This window comes from Camelus dromedarius, chromosome 4 (assembly GCF_036321535.1).
Source record: "Camelus dromedarius isolate mCamDro1 chromosome 4, mCamDro1.pat, whole genome shotgun sequence".
In the NCBI taxonomy this organism is placed as follows: Eukaryota; Metazoa; Chordata; class Mammalia; order Artiodactyla; family Camelidae; genus Camelus; species Camelus dromedarius.
The window spans coordinates 66,594,302-66,616,536 of record NC_087439.1 but is presented as its reverse complement, the minus strand read 5'-3'; the positions used below and the strand labels follow the sequence as shown (position 1 = coordinate 66,616,536).

The 22,235-nt window shown below is 40.0% G+C and overlaps 1 non-coding gene across 2 annotated transcripts in view; it reads right to left on the bottom strand.

Moving 5' to 3' along the window:
* The window catches only part of LOC105093564 (KLF transcription factor 7), a 205,647-nt gene that overhangs the window by 90,869 nt on the left and 92,543 nt on the right, over positions 1–22,235 (bottom strand). The window lies entirely within an intron of this gene.

Here is a 22,235-nt window from a genome sequence, read left to right as displayed (position 1 = left end):
GTAGCACTACATACAATAGCCAAGACATGGAAACAGCCTAAATGTCCATCAACAGATGACTGGATAAAGAAGATGTGGTATATTTATACAATGGAGTACTACTCAGCCATAGAACAGAATAAAATAATGCCATTTGCAGCAACGTGGATGGACCTGGAGATCATCATTCTAAGTGAAGTAAGCCAGAAAGAGAAAGAAAAATACCATATGATATCACTCATATGTGGAATCTAAAAAAAAAAAGTACACAAATGAACTTACTTATAAAACAGAATCAGACTCACACAGAAAATAAGCTTATGCTTACCAGTGGATATAGATTGTGGGAAGGGATAAACTGGGAGTTCAAGATTTGCAGATACTAACTACTATATATAATAGATAAACAACAAGTTTCCTCTGTATAGCATAGGGAACTATATTTGCAGTATATCTTGCGGTAACCTATAATGAAAAAGAATATGAAAACTAAGATATGTATGTATATGTGTGACTGAAACATTGTACACCAGAAATTGACACAACACTGTAAACTGACTACACTACAATAAAAATTTAAAAAATTTTTTTAAAAAGGAAAGAAATTAAAAAAAGAAAAAGAAAAAAGAAAAAGAGGTGCCTAGAAGGACACCTAGGAGACCAGCAGGTGGAGAAGGTGAGAAGCAGCAGGGCTTTTCAGGTGAGATTGTGTGCGAGGCACAGGAGCTATGAACCATGTGTTCCATTAAAGGAACCGAAAGAGACTCAGTTGGAGGTTGACTGGTTGCTTGGTACATAGGATATGAGGTAGCAAGTGGCTGGAGGTGAGGCTTAAGAACAAAGACCAGAAAATGGTAGATCTTGTTTGGTAAGGTTTTTGAATTGCAGAGCATCAACCATGTATAGTTGAGGCCCATCACGAGTAACTCTCATATCAAGTTATAAACCTGGAGCACTAAAGATTATTTCCAATCACTAAAGGTTTTTGTGAACCTTCTGGCCACAAGTCACTGGCCCAGACTCAGCCCTTGGAATAGGGGTAGGGGTCACTGAATTTTTTGTTCATCTAACCTGCTTTTCCTCCCAATCAAGATCTCATTAGTCTTCATTCTATCTATCTTAAACCATTTTGATTCCTATCATGTATTAGGATTGTTTGATTGCAAGTAATAGAAACCAGTTTGAACTAATTGAAACCAAAACTTGAGTTTGTGGCCAGTTAGAGCTGTTGAAGTATTCATTTGAATTGGGTAAATCCTCTAAGGAGTTTCCACAAAAGATCATAAATCCTACCATAACAGTCACTTAGGCAACTAATTCAAAGAGACCCCCCAGACTTTCTCCACACAGGTCTTTTACTGGCCTCCCCCTGGTTCTGGGGAATGTCCTGATTGTCTTGAGTTGTACCTCCCATACCATATCAGTCACCACACCCAGCATTCTTTCTTGGGTCTTCAACCTGTTTTCACCACCTAACTCTGATCCTTAGCCTAGGTCTTTGAGTCCCCACTCTACTTTTCACTCACCTTCTCTAGCATAGAAGTCCCATCCTCCCACCATGGGTCCACCCAACCCAGGTGATCTGTATCTTTCACCCTAGGTAATAGGTTAGGACGTGATAGAAAACCTCATTTAAATGTTTTTTCTATTCATTTTTCCATCATCACCACCACTCTCAAATAATCTGATAAATCTCAAGTTAACAAAGATTTGTTTACAACAGACTACTGGCAGTCCTCGCCTTGCACGACACCACGCTAACTCAATTGTGTGCACATCAGAGCCATGTCCTCTCTTCTGTGCAATTCCATGGTAACAATCTCTGTTATCACTGAACCATGGAAAACAATAACACGTGCCGATGTGCACACGTTTCAGTTAACGTGTTATCATGCAAAGTGAGGACTGCCTGTATTCTACTTAGATTAATGGACTAATGGACAAAAGATTATCCCAAATAGTCATGTATCCAACACCCCAAGAGTTCCCCTATTCTATTCTGCTTCCTCCTCAAATCTTAGAGCCTTTTCAGCACCAGAAATTAGAGTTGGGTAGGTGGCAGGGCTGGGAAGTATCTCAGGCTACCTTTCTTGTTCATTTATCCCGTCAATTTTCATTGTTACTTTTTTATTGTTATCAAGTTTATGGGAGCAAAAGACAGCATCATATTAAGGCATAATTAGGATAATAAACGGGAGCTGTGGTTTGTTTTTGGACTGATTCCAGTTGGGTAGCACACATAATCACCTCTAGCTGACTGCTTGATGATTATGACTTTGACAAAGTGGCATTATTTGCTGCTAATGGATGAGATGATGATTTATTACTAATTACTCTCTTTTTCTACAATTTTTATATTATGTTAAATGAGGGATTACAGTCAGGGTAATAAATATTCACTAGGAAAAAAAAAAGTCTAGCAGCAGAGTTCATGAAACTAGACCCTGAATAGAGAAGCCATTTTAATTACTCAGGACCAGCCGTTAGAGAAAACTGTGGACTAGACAGCATATCATTAACCTCTCTCCCACCTCTCCTGTGAGCTTCTCTTTCCTTCCTTCAGGAGTCCTCACCCCACTCCAGGTTCTTTAAATCACTCCATCCACCTACCTTAGTTTCACTCTTCCTCTGTCCTGGTAAGACCTTAGTGAAAACTCCGGCGAAAGAGCTTACGTTGTAACATAACACCCACCCTGGGTCACTTCGGACTTCAAGGGTCTTTTAAAAAAAGAAAAAGAAGAAAGCAAAAAGCTTTCTAAATGTAAAGAACTAACAGTAGGATTACGGTACAGAAATGATATTGTCTAGAGAAAAAGACAGAGGGGCAAAATAAACATAATTAAATGTACATGAGGGGTGCTAATTTTTATGAACAGTAGTGAGACCACCACTGGGGCAAGATGGGGATTACATCAAACAGTTAAAAATGTCCTTCTTGGAAGAGGAACAGATGCAGACCAGGGTGGTCCTACCTGGAGGGGACTTGATGAGCTAATGTTGCAATGCAGAAGAATGTATGAACACAGACAGTGCCCGTTAATCAAAATCTTGTGTACAGCGTTAGGATTCACAATCAGAGATGACGCAAAGTTGAGCAAGTGAATAGAATGAAAGCCCCTTGAGGACAGGAACCACCTCTTTACCCATCTTTAATTCTCACAATGCCTATAGCACAGTGTCCAGTGCACAGAGAACACTGAAAACGTGTGGTGACTGATTTCTGGTGACTGACTAAAGCAGTGAGGAGCACTATTCTCTGCATGAAGATTAACTAATAAGTAACATGTTTAAAGTGTGCAGACCACATTTGTAAAAGATGCTATATTTTTATTATTGGGAAATGCAATATTACCAATTTAAGCATTATTCTTTTATTTTCCTTTCACTAGCGGTTTTAATTACAAGCTAAAACTCCATATACTTTATAATTAGCACACAGCAATATCTGATTTTAATATTGTACCTGTGATCAAATTTTATTGTTGAGTAAGTTGCTTTTGAAATTGGTTTATGTTATTTTTCCTCGATTGAATTTGTAGACCTCTGATTGCAAAATGTGGTTTCTTACAGCATTTTTAATATTATATGCTTTGTTTGAATTCTGCTTTCAGATTTTGAACATATGAATTACCTTCATAAGTAATATAATTAAATGAATGTAATAATGTTTTGAATTTTATAGAATGTTTATGTGTCATCACTGAGCTGTCAGTAGAAGGGACCACTTACCCCTACCCCAACCCTTAAGAACCACTAGATAAGCATACATTCCAACAGTAGACACAACACTGGACTCTGACCAATGCTACATGGTCAGTAGATCTGAAGAAGGAATGTGTGACCTAGGTCCTGAAGGATGAATGGGAGTTCACCAAGTAGAGAAGAGAGGGCAAGATATCCTAGATAGAGAAAACTACTTTTTAAGGCAGAAAGGCTTACAGAAGACCAAGTGTTTGGGCAATGATGGAAAGGTCACTATACCAAGAATGTAGAGTGTATGCGGGTGGAGAGGAAGAAACACTGGCTAGTAAGGTTGCTTGGAGATAAACTGTGCTCAGTATTTGTATGGACAGATTCCAACCTCTGGGCAACTGGAGGCTTGGACACTGTATTTGTCAGGTTCTCCAGAGAAATAGAGTCAGCATTACTGACTTACAATACTTAAAGAGAGACTTTAGAACACTTACAATACTTAAAGAGATTTATTATGAGGAATTGATTCACACTACAGAAGCTGAGCAGTCCCACTGTCTGCCATTGTAAGCTAGAGTCCTAGGGAAGCCAATACTATAATTCAAGTCCAAGTCCAGAGGCCTGAGAACTGGAGCTGACTGTTAAATCCCAATTCCAGGGCAAGAGAAGACAAGTTTCCCAGCTCAGCATTCAGGTAGAGACAGGGAATTTTCCCCTTCTTTCACCTTTTCTTCTATTCAGACCCTCAATGGATTGGACAAAGCTCATCCACACTGCAGGGAGCAGGAGATACTCTGCTTTACTCAGTCCATCAATTCAAATGCCAATCTCATCCAGAAACACCCTCACAGACACACCTAGAATAATGTTCAACCAAATATCTGGGTAACCAACCCATGGCCCAGTCATGTGGACACATAAAATCAACCATCCCAGAGACTTAAGAAGGAAAGTAATATGATTATATCTGTACTTTAGAAAAGTAATGCTGACTCAATGTAGAAGACAGATTTGAAAGAGAAAGTGGCTGAAAAGACCAGTTGGAAGTCATCCTAGTGTTAAAGTCAGAGATGAAATGTCCAGAAAGGAGTGGATGGCCTCCAGCAATAATTCAGTGGTAGAATCAACATCAATCATAACTTACTGTGATCAAGAGAAAAAAAGGTGACTCCAACATTTCCAGTGTGACCTACGTGTGTATGAAAAATTTTGTGTAAAATTGTTCCATATTTTTTGAACAACTGCCCCACCAAAGGCTTTGTCTTCTAAAGAACTTTGTGCTAAGTTGAGTAAAGAAATATTTGTGTATGACAAAGGAAGAAAAACTAGCATTCTTTGAGCACCTACTAAGTGCTGGCTTTAGACTACCAGCCATATTTAATCCTTACAAAAACCCATTGAGACGGACATTGTTATTCTCTTTTTACAGACTGAGGCACAGAGAAACATTAATAACCTACACAAAGTCACACAGTTGGCAAATGGCAAACCCAAAGTATTCAAACTCAGGGTTTGGGGCTTTGGAATAAATTTTTTTTCACTCACTTATGTTGCCTTGCTAAAGTAAAGTACATCTTCATAAAACTTTACATATGTGTGAGCAATTTCATCAAAGAGAATTCAAAAGGGGTTTGAATTTCTACTCTGGAAGTAATAGGGAAAAGGAATTAAACAGTCCTTCCAAAATTCTGAGTACACCCAAAACTCAAAAGCCTCAGTTATTAGCAGCTTTGAAACTGGCTAGTGGAGCAGCCATTAGAATTGTTTTGTGTTGGTTCATTTGTATTTCCCAGTGCTATTATTATTAGCAATAAGAATTACAAGTAAAATGTACCACCTATAATGCATATTCACATTTAGTCAGAAAAGGATTACTTAAAAAACTCCAAGAGACGTAAGTACAGTTTTTAAAAACTTGCAAAAATAGATTTCTAACAAACAGGATCTAGATTTGTTTGTTGGATTAACATATTCCACCAGATTCTTCCAGGATAGTATAATGAGGATTTAATACAACAGAGATGGTTGATTGTATTGGTTGAATGATTGATTAGCACAACTGGATCCTAGTGATTGAAAATGTGGAGTGATGCCAGCTTTCCCATATCAACTTTTCTTTATGGATTTTGAACCCTCAGGACTAAAATATTCTATCCATTCATTCAATAAATACATATTGAGTGACTTACATGCACCAGGCAAGTTGTGTTTCCTGGAAATATATACAGCAGTAAGCAAGATACTCAGGCATGGAGTTTACAGTACACAGAGTAAAGGTGGGGAGTGGGGCAAAAGGAATGAGAGTGGGGAGAAAAATGGACAATAACTAAGTAATCAAAGATAATTGCAGATAGTTGATTCATGCTGTGAACTAAACCCGGCGAGGCAGTAGAGGACTACACTGGGTAGTCAGGCAAGGGCTCCTGAGGGATGGTATTTAAATGGAGACTTGAGAGTTAAAGAGAGCTACCCAGGAAAAGGTCTGAGGATAAAACTTTCCAGGCAGAAGGGAGAGAATACAAAAGTCATAAAGCAGGATGAGCTTAAGATGAGAAGAGGAAGAAGGCCAGTGTGGCTGGAACATAGCCAGGGGAAAGTTTATGAGAGGGGGCTAGAGAAGTGTGTGGGGCAATTTGTGAGCAGTGTAATGTGGTCGTATTAGTGCCACAGCAGCTAAGAAGTGGTGTGCCTTCTCCACCCGCTCTCCCTCGTTGGCCAGCTGGATGCAGAACATTCTGAGGCAGCTAGCAAATGACAGGACCACAGGATGACCTGAGTTCCTGAATCACCAGTGGAGGAAACCGGCTCAAAACCAGGATCACCTGCATGAACTGTTACATGAACCAGAGATAAATTTTCCTGTGTGAAACCACTGATATTTTGAGTTTTATTTATCACTGCTGCAGCTAGTATTGCTTTAATTTATATACCATGATAAGCAACTTGGATTTTATTCTAACTGCAAACAAATACCACTGGAAGGTTTTAGGGAAAAGATGGAAGTGACTTGCTTTATGTGTTTAAAGACCACTGTGGCTGCTTAATCTGGGCAAAACTTAAAAGAATTGGTGGTAACAGCACAGGTGGAGGGGAATGGACAAATCTGTATTTCTCTTTGGAGTTGAGTCAAGGATTTTTGAGTTGATTGGATGTCACATTGAGGAAAAGAAGAGTAAAGGAGACTCCTGGCTTGTGACTTGGTGTCACATCCTCTGGTAGGAAAGTCTGAGGAACACTTCAGGAGATATGCTGAGTTTTGTTTTGGCTGTGTTATTGTACCCATTGTCCAAATGAGAAAACGAAATATAGTTAGTAGAATTTAGAAGTCGTACAAAGTAAATAAATAACTTGTTTATTTATAGTATACAGTTTAAAGGAGACTCTTAGTAACTTGTTTTACAACCAGCAAAGGGAAAATACTAGTCCTAGATTAAGTGTTTCATTAAAGTCATTGATTATTAAACTTTCCATTATTGAAAATATAGCAAAATTAAGTGATAAAATTAAAGGCTACATGAATTATATGGTGAATGATGAAATTCTGTCTAACAACACTATTGACAATGCAAATGTTGACTCAGATATTTTTTTAAAAAGCAGGGTTTTTTTTAAGCTGGTCTTTTTCAATTTACACCAATCCAACTATATATTATCCAAGTGTTGTAAACTATTAGAGATCTGAAGGACTTTAAAAATTACCCAGTAAGATCTCAATTTAAACGCAACTTAGTCCTGTAAAAATGCCTTGTCCAATGTCATGAAACTAAGCAGTTTACCTGACTTGAAACTCATTACTCCAAATCCAATTCTCAGCAGTAAGACATCTCGAAACCATGTCAGAAACTAGACTCTCTAAAGCCAAGAATCACAGACAATACATTTTAGTTATTTAGTAGGTTTTCTCAACCAAACAATAATTCAGTGAAAATAATTGACTGTTCAACTGGAAAAGGAGTCAAATAATATCCAATTCAAACATCATTCAACAAGTTTACACTCTAATTTTTATCTAATTCCTGTTTCTTTAATCATATACATTGAATCTGGTAATAATAGTGTGACATTAGACTATGAAAGCAAACATCTAAGCTTTCAAAGTGCCTTGCTTCATCTATAAGAACCCTATAGAAGAATCTGGAATAAACACTAAAAGAATGTGCACTCATACTGTACTTTTCATTAGGGAAACATAAAACCTTTAGTGTCACAAACTGTTTTTTGTATCATGACATGGTGTTAATTAGAATTTCATCTGATGAACAAGGAATTACACAACTCCTATGCCAAAGACTTAGGACTAGCTCAGAAGTGGTCCTGGAAGCGATAGCCCATCACCCATAACCTGGCAGCAAAAAGAGAGAGAGACAGAGAGAGAAAAGATTCGTTAAAGAAATTCATGGGAGTGGATTTTCCATTGCCTTTTCCATGGAGAAGAGAATGCGAGGGGCGGGGGTGTGCTCTGCCTCCACTCCCCCCATGCAAAACACCCAGCCAGCTGGAAGGGGCTTCAACACAACTACTTGCATACAGAAATACCAGCACCTTAGTCTGTGACTGACTGATCACAGAGAATGGAGCTAGAAAGCGTTTTTGAGAGAATGTGTACTATCCTCCAAGACAGCAGCTCTCCCTGGAGAATAAACAAACAGAGAAGACGCCAGAATGAGCAAGGGCATTTCTACCCGCCCCAGCGGGATAAAGACACTCTAGACCTTGGGACTGCCATGAGGGGAGCCCAGCTGGCCCCATCTTGAAAGGGTTCTGCCTGTGGGGCACTGGGACCCCAAAGAAAGAAAGCTCGATGGGTATACAGCCTGAGCACAGACCTGAGAGGGCATCACAAGAGATCAGCCAGAGAATAGATTCTCTGTGCAGAACAAAGTTCCCACGAAACATACTCCTGAGGGAAACCCAGCACTGGGACTTGTGCTGCAGAGAGAACACTGGCACCATTTATACCAGTACCAGCCAAGTTCAAGACTGTCACCATCTACCTCTCCTCCCTTCTCAACAGCCCAGCTCTGAGGAGTGTGGAAGCAGCAGCCTTCTGAGTGGAGATTTGGAGTCAGAGAGCAAAGTGGAGAACCAGAGGGAGGCCAGGACGTGCCTCACAGCCCATTTACCACACTGAGGGCTCCTGTCTTCTCTGAGCCTTGGGCAGGGAGGTGATGGCAGGAGGACACAGGAGTGTTAGAAGAAGGAGCCTCAATTAGATGAGAGATTGAAGTTGCTATTTCATACTTGAAAGTGAGCCTATTTATTAACACTTTGACTGAAAAAGCTATGAGATCTGTCTAAGTTGTCACCCACGAGGCAGAGAAGAGAAAACTGACCAAGTATAATCAAGGGCAGTTGAGAAAGAAAAATAAATGTTGTTTCTTGGTTAAACTCTACCAAGTTAAGCACATTTAATAAACCAGTCAGCATGGTAACAACAAAAAACTACAAACAAGATGTTGAGATAAACACAAGGAATATACCCAGTCACAGCCCATACTCCTAAGATTCCTTTCTAGTCGAGTCCAGTTTCAATCTATTTGCAACCAGGTGAGATTAGCTTACAAGAGCCTGCGAATGGCCTTTAAGCAACTTAAATATTAATTACAAAAAATAAATTTGAGGGATGCCTTTCAGGGAAAGAAAACTAATGCAAATGAAGCTAAGACCAGAAAACAGATGTTACTGGGGAAGCATTTTTATTAGCCATCTTTCATGTGGTAAGTGGTATTTAGAGACATAAGAAGAATTAGAAGGTATGGCTCCTATTCTTGGAACCAGCTGGATAAACTAAATCCATGCTTAAAACAAAAGAAAACACTAGAGAAGAAAATAACAGAGCAAAGTACGTATAATCAAGTGCTGTAATAAGAGCAAGAGGATATAGTCCTGTACAGAAACGTACACGCATGAAGGTGGAAGCATGGTGAAGAGGATCTGTAGAAACAGACCATCCAGAAAGACGGGGGGTATTGAAAATGCTTTCCTGATCCAGGTTACAAAGCTCGGATAGAGATGATCCCCGGCAGTCAGTGCAGATTTCCGCTCTACCGGCATCTGTTGGCAATCTCATTATGGAAAAAATGAGCACCTAAGAAATTGTTAAGTAGCCTTGCTGAGGTTTTTATCACAGGGAAGGGTACAATGGGAAAATGGTTAACAGGATTTTTTTTTCTGATCAGAAAACGAAAGTCAGTTGGTAATCTAAACCTATCAGGATGCTTCTTGACAGGGGAAGGAAAGTGGTGATGGTATGATAGTATTTTGGACTAAACACCAAAGGAAATGAATGGACATAGACTGGACTTTAAGAAAATAAATGTACCTAAAGCTACATTAATGAAATCATGAAGACTGACATGCAACACAATTAAAGAAACTCTGGAAAATTTAGTTAGCAAGAGGATTTCTTTGAATTCAAGTTTGATGAGGACGAAAAGCCCTTTTTCTGTGTAAAACTCCAGCAGGCTCTTTGCTTGCCACAAGGATGCATGGCCTTAGATTTAGGTCTACCTGTGAGGCATTACTAGGTCTGGGTTTCTCTTTGAACCACCTTTGTGATACCAGAAAGACATTTCAATCTGCGTAGGTGGCTCGGTGGTATAAATGCCTCACCTTTAGGGAGAAGCCTTTGTGCCTTATTCTCAGACAGTCTGTCATTGCATAGTAACCCTGCTACCTGCTTGTTGCAACTTGGATTTGCTGTCCACAGGCCACATTCCGAGAAGTTCTCCCATTCTTTGGGTATCACAAAGCATTTGAAAGAGAGGAAGAGAACACTGGACATTGAGCAAGGCTGTTCATGTTAGATTTTTTGTTAGCTAGCGCACATTAGTTATGCTGACCCAGATATTCTGATTTCAACTGTTTTCCACATTCACTAGAAAATCCTAATATCAGCAAGCATGTGGCCTGGCAAGCTGGGAGGATTAACCTGAGGTCCCGTCAGGATTCTTCATCATTTTAACATGGTTCAGCTGTAGTTAGCAAGCATGTAGTATTCTCCCACTTTGAGTGCCATACTTGTTGGTACTTCCACTTATAACAGATGGCAGTGATACCTGCGCATGGGGGAAGGCCATCTCTGTCTTGATTTTTTTTATCTGGAAGTTTTCAGTTAGAAAAGACAATATTCCTTTGCACATAAAAGGGCAGCACTGAGATCTAAAACACAGCTCTGGGTCTGATTATTTTCTGAAGAAAATAACATCGTACTCCAGTAAAATGAGTTAATCTGTCCCTTTACCGCAAGATGTAAACTGTAGATTATAATGGACCACTGAACAGTTCAAACCAAAATTATAACTTCTGATTAAGTAGTGTGGCCTAGCCTGCTGAGTCACCAGTGTGGAAACTCACCCCTGAAGAATGTGGAGCCCAAGATGACATGGGTAGCCACTGTTTGGGGAAACATGATTTTTTTTTTTGGTCTTTTCATTTAACTCTTTAGTAACTAACCTCATCCTCCAAATTCTGCAGCAAAAGCCCAATAAAGGTGATCAAGGAGGTGTGACTAGAGTCAGGAAATAACAGTAAGTTATGGAGAGCAATAGGCAGTATTCACTGATTTATTCCACCAGTGTCACAGATTCATTCCACCGGTGTCAGCGGGCAAGCACTGTGCCAGGCACTGGAAAGAGCAGTGAATTACACCTGTGAGACTGTTGCATCTGATTGTCTGCAGGACTAATGTGCACCATCCCAACTTTGGAAAGATGTCTGTATTCCCTGTATAATCTCCAGCATTAACTTTGAGTGACCTTAGATGTTATGAAAACTAGTAAATGAATTACTTAGAATGTTTTTGTTGGGAAGTAATAGAAAACCTAATTCAAACTGGCATTAACAGTAAAGTTAATTTATTGGCTCACATAACTGAAAAGCCTAGAAATTATATAGACTTTGGGGATAATTTGATTAGGGCTCTGGCTCCAAATTTTGCTATTCTTTTGGCTCATCCTTCCTCCAAGTATCAGCTTTATTTTCAAGCTAACTTCCCTCCTGGTGACTGTGATAGTTAATTTTATGTGTCAACTAAACTGGCCATGGGGTGCCCAGATTAAACATTATTCCTGCGTGTGTTGTGAGGATGTTTTGGATGAGATTAGCACTTGAATTGGTGAGCTCAGTAAAGGAGCTTGCCGTCCCCAGTGGAGGTGGGCATCATCTTGTTTGATGAGGGCCTGAGTAGAAAAAAAGGGGAAGGAGAAATTTGCCTCTTTTTTTCCTGCCTCACTAGGTGAACTGGGACATTTCGTCTCAACTTCTCCTGGCCTCAGACTGGGATTTACACCCATCGGCTCCCCTGTGTCTCAGGTCTTCGGACTCAGACTGAGTTACACCACTGGCTTTCCTAAATCTCCAACTTGCAGATGGCATACTGTGAGAATTCTTAGGCTCCATGAGCCAATTCCTCATAATAACGATCTCTCTCTATAGGTAGTTAGATAAGTAGATAGATAGATAGATAGATATAAACAGACATAGATATATGTAGATAGATATATATTTGTGTGTGTGGTACATATGGATATTATATATTAATATATTAAATATTAATATAAAATCTCCATGGAGTTGTGTTGAGCTGACCCTTGAACAATGCAGGGGTTAGGGGCACCAACCCCAAAACAGTCAAGAATCCATGTGTAATTTTACAGTTGGCCCTCTGTATATGTGGTTCTGCATTCATGAATTCAACCAACCATAAATCATGTAGTAGTGTAGTATTTATTGAAAAAAATCTGCAAACTACTATGTATAAAATAAATGATACAAGGATATAATGTACAAAACAGGAAGCATAGCCAATATTTTTAATAACTTTAAATGGAGTATAATCTATAAAACATCAAATCACTATGTTGCATACCTAAAACTAATATAATGTAGCAAATCAACTATACTTCAATGAAAAGGAAAAAGATTAAAAATCCACATATAAGTGGGTTCATGCAGTTCAAACCTGTGTTGTTCAAGGGTCAGCTGTATATATATATCCTATTGGTCTTGTTTCTCTAGCAGAGAACCCTCACTAGAACAGTGACAAAGTGGAAGATATAATTGAGATTCACATCCAGAAAAGACAGAGAGCTTCCCAAGCAATGCCTGAAAGTCATAGGCCATCCTATGCATCAATCACAGTAAATAAAAGGCTGATTGATTTATACCAATGAGAGTCCATTCCTGAATCTGGCAGCAGAGGTAACCCCAGCCAACTGCACAGCTGCTCTTCCAATGGTGGAATAAATGCCAAAAGACAACCTCTACAGTGAATCTGAGCAATCATCCCCAATTTCCAGTATTAGGAACACAAGATTTACCAAACGCTTCCTCTGTAGGCAGAGAACTGGTAAGTTGCAGAAGAAGGCATACACTCATCTTTGTTCACAAAAATCTCAGATTACGCAGGAGAATTAGGTAAATTTACTATTTCTCAATGATATTTCCCTGGACAGTCTGTGAAAGGTGCAAGTTACAATGTCTGCTTCTGAGAACTCCAAAGGGTTTGCCAAGCTCACAGCCCCTTTCAATGAGTTCTTGTCCCTCATTCACTGCTCCCAGTGTTTGAACAAAGTGACTTGGAAAAGTTGGCCACAGGTGGCTGGTGCAAGCATGAGTACCTGATCCAAAGGCAGCAATCTATTGACTGGCCGACAGTCTTGCATAAGAAGAGCTCAGTGCCAGGAGGAAAATTGGATGCAGGCAGGGATGAACTTTTAGTTATAAGATAAAGAAGTACTAGGGATGTAATGTACAACATGTTAAACATAATTAACACTGCAGTATGCTATATATGAGAGTTGTTAAGAGAGTAAATCCTAAGAATTCTCATCACAAGGAAAAAAACTTTTTATTTCCTTGATTTTGTATCTATATGAGATGATGGATGTTCACTAAACCTATTGTGATAATCATTTCATGATGTGGGTAAGTCAAATCACTAGGCTGTGCACCTTAAACTTATACAGTGTTGTATGTCAATTATATCTCAATAAAACTGGAAGAAAAAAAAAAGAGGTCGGCACTACAAGGGTTCTCTATAATTGATCGTGATTAACTGACCCAGTCAGATCTTCTCAAGGGGTTTGCATGTAAGACACACATGTCAAGAAATGTGAAGAAATCTGACCTTCCTTATAAGCTAACAGTTTAGCCTGCCACACTCTATGGATGTTGACAGAAGATACAAGACACTTGGGTTAGAGACAAAGGATTTAATACGCACAGCACAGCAAGCAGCATAAGTTTCATATTTGCTTTGGTTTCCCTTGTCCCTCACCCCTTTAGGTCCCAAAGGGGTGACACAGAGCAGCCATGTGAAGCAGTAGGTTTGAATCACAACTAAGGATCCTCAGACTTGGGAAATCAAAATCTTTTATAATGGGTTACTAGCAATCCTTCCTATCTTTGCCCCTAAGAGAGACATTATTAGACTGAACAGCAAATAAAGCTGCCCTCAGCTCCTGAGGGAGACATTATCAATATCTTCTAAGTCTGCTCTCTCTACAAACATTTATGAAAAGAGAGTCCGGAACAAAAGTTGTCAATGCCTCTGCTTTGCAAGATGTGCAGAAATGTAACAGACTCGCAAAGAATTGTCTCCCAACACCAACATACAATAGAAAGTTGTGTAGAAAGAAACTTAGAGACACACAAAGAGTGGGCAGCAAGTACCAACACGAGGCAGCAGAAGCAGAGAGAAAGAAAACAGAAATAGAAACTATTTGATAGCAGAAGAAATAAGTAAGAAAGGACACAGTATCTTCACGCCAGTGGAAGCCTGGTGGTATTTATACACATGAACTAGAACCACATTCCCTCATTGAAACCGAATCATGCAGCATTTGTACAGAAGTTATCAGTGAATGTGGACAACAGCCAACCTTGAGAATCATTTTGTTTGAGGGTGGAAATTCTCATACTGTCCACGAAGGCACCCCCATCATAGTTAAGCAAGGCAAGCTACACGCTCTGGCTGTGTCAGGCTTGGGGTTTTGTGGGGGATTGTATTGAGTGGATGTGAGCCAAATACCGGAGGTGATTCACCTCACAAAGCTAAGCATTGGAAAACCATTTCTATCACAGTACCATTTATGTTAAAGAAGTTGCTTTGAAACTGTTTTTAGCTTCCTGCATTTTATCTCTTATTTTGCTTCTTAATCCAACCTGCTTCTCTAGACAAGAGGTGTTTATTGTTATTTGTCAGGGACAGTAATAGCCAGATGATTCTAGATATATCCTTGTTAAAGTCAACACAACAATTATCTCCAAGGAGAATACATATTTATTTTAGACACTAACTTGGCCTCTGTTTCCTATTTGTCTACTTATGGTTAGTTCATTATACTTTATTTCCGAAAATACAAATATCTCACATTTTTTGCATTATGTGTACATTCCAAGCAGGCACCTTAAGTTGTTACTACCTCTTATTTTTATCACATTAAGTATTTTATTCACTCCTACAACAACAACAATAAAAAAAAAACCTTCCTGTTCATTGATAATTAGATGTTTTGCTTCATTTGGATTTCCTCCAACAATCTTCTGTTCAGATTCAGCTCTTATAATTAATTACCCTCTTGCTGAACAACTGAAAGCTGAAGTCTGACCAAAGTACATCTCATCCCACACAGATGTCCTAGTTACTCCACAAAAGGTTAATTAATCATAAGAGGTGCTTTAGAGCAGGAGGCGCTGGAAGAAATTCAGACCCAGTTTCTGGCAACATAGAAAAACCACCATCATGCCCATTGCTATTGAGCTCACACTGAGAGAATCGTTCCAGTGGAACAAAAATTCAACTGCACAAAATAGCTGGTGGATATAATATCATGCCTCAGACAATGGAGTGCGCCACTTCCCAGTCACTGATGATTCAGAATCCCAGACTGCCTGTGAGGGCAGGTCAGCCCTGTTTATCCTCATTTAACAGAGGTGCCTGAAACTCCCGAATCACAACAATGGCAGAAGCGGTCTTCGTGGTGCTCCTCTCCCTGGCTGGGTGCCATCTCATCACATGAATGAATCTCCTCTCCAGCCAAAACCATCTACACACAGTCTTCCAAATACACCTTCCACTTTCCCGACCTGTGGTTTTAGCCATGCTAATCCTCCCAGTCCAGGAATAGCCCTGCCTTCTTCCACCGTCTAGCCAAAGCCTATAATTCAGTCAAGAGCCAGTTCAAATACCTCCTCCTTGTGAACCTGCCCCTAGAGCATTCCAACCCACAGGAAGTGCTTCCTCTTTTGACTTAGGAGCAGCTATGATACAGTAGAAGGAACAATGTCGTGGGAAACAGAAAACATATGCAATACTGGCTCTGTTAAATGTGTAACTTTGAGCAAGTTGTTTAACTCCTGTGAGCCTCAGCTTTTTGCACAATAAAATGGGAAGAATAACAACTACTCTGTGGGCTTTATTATGAAGATGAAATAGAATAAGGTATATAAAAATGTTTGTCATTTTGTTGCTGCTCAGCACATATTTTTTTGCTTACTTGATAACTGACCATTCTCATGCTTTCCTTTTCTTTCTTTCTTTGTTTTTCTTCCTTTTAACAAAAGGTGAGAAGGAAGGTCATCTTAGTGGTCCTTAAGAAAGTAATCATCATCAAAGTAGCCACCCTTAGGAAAATAGGAAGATGGTTCCATTTTTCTGGGAATGTGGATTCATCAATTATGTGTTTTAAAGATCAATGAGAAGACATTTCCAAACCCTGGGAAGGAAATTGTCAGGGTTGCAGAGAAGGAAAAGAGATCAAGACTCTGAGACCAAGAATCTGAACCCCTCGAGGCCAAGCATTGGGGGATCCATTGTGGTACTGGGAGTGGCTGTGAATTGAACAGGGAGAGAGTCAGCTACAGCGGGTCATGCTGCTAGGGGTAGCATCCACAGGAGATGACCCCCATTCTGGCTCCCTCATCCAGGCAAGTTGCCCTCCTGCTGCCAGCACACTCTCATGGATGATGAGAGAGACCGCATATGGAGTCCCAGGGCCCCTGAGAGTCAGGAAAGAGGGCTCCATATTCTGGAGATGGAAGGCAAGGGAAGCTCTGGTGACAGCTATAACTTGTCTCATCATGTCTCATAAACTTGCAGCACGCTTTTCTCCCCAACTAGATTTTATGCTCCTGGAGGCCAAAAGCATGTTTTACATTTTGAATATTTTCCTCAGGACCTGGCCCAGAGCTCAGTGTGCATATGGTAGACTTTGAGCTCTTTCCTGGGCCCTCACTAGATGAGTCACTTTTCTCTTTTCCCTCTTCTGTGCCTTGTTTGTTTAGTCATGATTTAAATCATAAGAAAGTACATTCTAAATCAATGTTGAGGATTCTGGATGGTTGATGTTTTCTCCTGCTGAATGATTCACTCCCTTTCTCTTAGAAGCTCCCATTGAAACAGAGAATTAATGAGCTTGAGGGAAGGAGAGAGTGAGAAGAGAGCAAGAAAGAGGTTGGGATACGTGGCTATGTATTAGGAGCAAAAAGAGCAACTTGTCTTTCGAGAAGATTCCGTGAGAAACAGATGGCAATTCTAGTTCACAGTGGCAGCAAGGTGACAGTGCTGCTTCTGGAGAGAGTCAGATCTCCCCTGTCTCCTTGTCTACTATGTTTATTTAGTTCTCATTTGGAAGTCAGTCTTGATCTGACAGTATAAGGAAGATTTCCTTCCTATCTAAGATGTCAACCTGTAAAACATACCAGTGGAAATAAATAACAATTTGCATTCAAAGCACCTGTGTTTAAGGGTTCAAATCTCTTTCCAGGCATGACTGTGCCCAGTCTTCAGAGATAACAGAGTACTTATCAATTATCTTTATTTTAAAGATGTCAAAACTGAGTCAGCAATGTCAAATACCAAGTTTAGCTGAAGAGAATTGGAACCTAATTCCATCCTTTGTGTATATACAATTATTATCATTACTATCATTCAATGGCATTTCTGATGCTAATACAACCCACTGTGCAGAATTCAGCCTGCACCTGAAATGCAGCCAGGGAGACGATGTTTAACAAAAAATAATTTTGAGACCACAGCACTTCCAGTTTCTGAAAGCCGTAAAATGAATCCCAAATTTATTCCTAATGGAAATAAATCACAGAATCCAAGGTACAAAATTATTTCCACAGCTGCTCCAATAAACATCAGAAAAGGCCTTGCCAACTCTTGACTATTCAGGCTACTGCTGTACAAAGAAGGAGCTTTTTAAAAGAATAACCCTTGTCTATCCTCATGAAAGGCTAATATGTAGGCATTACCAGATTCTAAAAAGAACATGTTCAGTTTCAAATTTTCTCAAAACCTTCTGGTTATATTTACTCACTTTCTCAATTAGCAGGTGTTTGAAGCCCTGAAAAATTTTCTCACTGCTCTAATTTTATAGTCAATGACATGGATATAGAGATAGAGATCTAGAGATACAGAGATAGAAGATCTTGTCTATTCCCCTAACCAGATTGTTACGCTGCTCACGAATCCTAACTGTAGCTAGAGTCTTCCTGTATCTCCCAGGAAGATACCCACTATGGTTTGCTCATGGAGAAACCTTTATAAACGCATGTTGATTGATGACTCAATGTAAATATACAAGTTAATTCTGAATGGATGGAAAAATAATGGTGACCTCAAGAAATCACCCCCTATCCTTACCTTTCCAGTTGTTAAAAAACAGTGATTTAAACTATAGAGACTGTAAAAAAAAAATCAGTGGTTTCCAGGGACTGGGGGACAAGGAAGAATTTATGAATAGGTAGAACATAGAAGATTTTTAGGGCAGTGAAAATACTGTGAATGATACTATAATGATGGATACATGTCATTATACATTTGTCCAGAGCCATAGAATGAACCCTAATATAAACTCTGGACTCTGGGGGATAATGATGTGTCTGTGTAGGTTCATCTCCTGTAATAAAGGTACCACTCTGGTGTGGGGTGTCGATAGAGAGGCTATGCGTGTGTGGTGGCAGGGGGTAGATGGCAAATCTCTGTAACTTCCTCTTAATTTTTCTATGAGCCTAAAACTGCTCTAAAAAAAATAAAATCTTTTTAAAAATGTCCCTTCCTAATTCTGTGTGAAGACATGCATGCTGGTGCCATGCACAACTCCTAAAGGAAGGCAGGCCTGCCATACTCAGGATGTTCCCTGGAGCTACCCAGCAGTAATGAGGCTTTCAAAAGCAGGGAGACAGGCGGGCAAGGGAGCAAGAGAAAAGACACTGCTGTGACAAGTGGAGAAGCAACTCTACAGTCCACAGTTATGTAGGTTGTAGATTTTTTTCCCCCCAGTGATTTAAAGTGCTATAATTGAGCTACATTTGGCATCAGAAAAATCTGAGTTCAAGTCCTAATTCTGTCTCTGACCAGATGGGTGTACTTGAGCATATTACTAAATCTTGCTAATCCTCATCTTCATTATCTGTAAAATAGGTGAAATAGCAGCTTTGTTGTGAGAATTAAATATGCCAATTCACTCCAAGTGCATTAACAGGAACTGAACATTCAAGTAGTGTCAGTTTCTTCGCCTTTCTGACTTCCTCGTCTACCAAGGCATGGTTTTTCCATAAAAGCAGGGCTGGAGAGATCACAAAATGACCCCACTTCTCTCTGTCACAGTATTTCTCAACTTTTAAAAACCCACATGCCCCTTGATCAGACAAAAGGTTCAATCTCCCACATCCCATGTTGAGATTTATAGCTTTGACCCCCTAAGATGGGCTGGGAAATTAAAAAGGCAAGTAATACATGAATATTCCCCAAATCTCTCCAAACCACAAAGAGCACTGTGGATGAGCCCACATGTCTGCCTGTGGGTGAGTGTGGGTGTGTTTCAGAGTGAAATTTTCATTTGCTACTCTCCGGTTACTTAACCCCCGCCAGAAGAATTCAATTATTCCCAGAATTCAGAGACATGTCAAGTCAGCTATTTTGCTTAAAGAAACAAGATACAACTTAAAGTCCCAAACAGAAAACTAGGGAAAGAAGAAATTGTTTGGGTAGCTCTATAATCGCTGAAGTTCTTGCCAGCAACTCAAGACAGGCTATCACCACCTGATTGTTTTTCAAGAAATGCAAATGACACATCAATTTCCTTGCTCTGTGACGTATCAGTAAGCCAACTTGCCTGGTGCTTGCTAAGCCTCTGCACTGGACTCTATGGAACCAGCATTGGGAAGGGAGGAGAGGAAGTGAAACAGGCATCTTTTAGATTTCCTTCGCCTCTTGCTCTATCTGCATCCTGGCAGGAATCCGCCAGGCTTGTTCATACGCATTACCCAATTTGTACTATTTGTAAGACAAAGGGAGCCATGCCGCCCCAGGTGCCTGTTGCAGTGCATGGGGTTTAGCAATGACAGGAAAATTTTTACACGATTTTCTGTTAGTCTGTGCTGGAAAGAAGGATGCCAGCAAAGTTTGTATAGCATACCTCCAAAGACGTCTCCTTCGGAGCTGTGGGGAGACTTTGAGAAAAGAAGTTTTGGAGGAAAAAAAAGATGTGATATTCGAAATAATTTTAACAAATGTAAAAAACTCTAATCAAGATCTCTAAGCCTACCTGTAACTGGATACCCCAGGTTACCTTTTCCACATTCTGCAATTTCATTTTCTTGATAGAAGCTACATTCTTCTAAATTGGTCTGGTCCAATGCTAATCACATATTCACAGCCATATTCAAAGAGACTTTAAAAAATCTATTCTGATCATTAAATCGGGGCTACAGTAGTGATAGAACACCTCAGGGTAACCTAGGATTTGCGGCTTTTTTCTTTCTGAAACATACCACTTTGACACACATAGGTCATTCTCTGGCAAAGAAAGCAGAGCTCAGCAACTGCTTTATCAGAAGAACTCACAGGCATTAATTTCTAACAAAGCTAACCCATCCCCGAGCTCAGCGACACAATACACCCAGATACCCACATAGGCCTGCGTGCGTGTGTGTGCACACGCGCATACATGCACACTCTGAAATTCTGCTCTATCAGCCTCTAGTCCTTCCTGCTTGGGTCTGGAGGAAACAGACTAAACATGTTCACCCACATTACATTTTCTGTACTCAGAACAACAAATTAGAACCACAGTCTCACTTTTTATTCTGTTCTTTGAGCCATCTTCCAAAAAGAAAATCCACTTGTGCAGGGAAAGTGTGGAGCAATACCTAGAAATAGATACTGGGGCTAAACATTTTGCCTTTGACCTGAATTAAAAGAGGCAACAAGCAAAACTGGAAAACAGAATCACTCCCTCTCTCAGCCATGTCCTGGCTGTCTTCTCTCCATGTTTAGTGCTAACGGTACAAGATGAACCAGACGGACCCAGTATTTGCTCGCATCAAATTTACAGAACAGCGGCAGAAACAGACAAGTCAAGAGGCAATTTCAGGACAGTGTGGTAAGTGCAGAAAGAGTGAGTTAAGGATGCCCTTGGAGTGCAAAGAGGACATCTAACCCTGGAAGATGATTAGAAGTTAGACCGAAGAGGGGAGAAGAGCAGAGACCATGGCCAGCAAGGAGAGCCCTTCTGGTTCCTTGTGGCTGGGGATCTGAAGAGTGCCACAGGGGTGTAATGAGTCACCAGGCTGCAGGGCTAAGTGTGGATCAGATGAGGAAGGCCTTATAGAGCAGAATAAAGATTTGGGACATCAGAGAAGTACTTTAAGCAGGGGAGTGACATGATCAGATTTGCTGTTTAGAAAGAGCACTTTGTCTGCAGCAGAGAGAACGAATTGGAGAGTAGTACGATTAAAAGCGAGGAGAGCAGTTAGAAGGCAGCTGGAGCAGTCCCGAGGAGAGCTACGGCAGCCTGGCTCACAGGCGTGACAGTAAAGATGGAGAAAAGTGGGTAAGTCAAGGAGCCAAATCTCTACCTTCCCTCAGACAGGTGAACGGAAATGATGCACTGCAGCAGGGAGAGGGACGTGACATTTTGCCTAATGCTCTTCAATACAAATGATCATTTCACATTTTCTCTTAGAAAAATCACCATCTCTCATTCATCTTCTTAAATTCTTGGTAATTGAAAGAAATACGAAATCTATCATTTATTTTGAACACAGAAAGGTCAAACAGTTCTCCTGGCCGACACACACAGCTCATTTTGTAATCATCCAGCGTGTATTTTCCACGGGACCTGCACAGCCACCATTTCACTCCTGGCACTTGTTCATCAGTCCACTTTCTCAAAGCGAATGAGTGAGCAAATGGCAATCAATGCTCCCAATAAAAGTTTTAGGAGATAATTACAGTGACGGGAAATGCAGTCATCACAATAGTCATGCTGGGTTTGTTGTGATGCTACTAATCACACCAACTTTTCTGATTTCATGTAAATTGCAGGGACCTTTATTCCTGTAGGAATCTCTATTAATAGATAATATCATTATGCTAATAGCTGCTTAAAGTATAATTTAAAAATTTAAGCCAGGTATTTTAAAACACTGTAATAACCTAACAAATATGAGCCAAAAAATAAGGCTTACCACATTTAACGAAATTATTTTTAAAGAGAGACACCTGCAATTTACCCATTAAAAAATACTTGGGACTGAGTGATTAAATG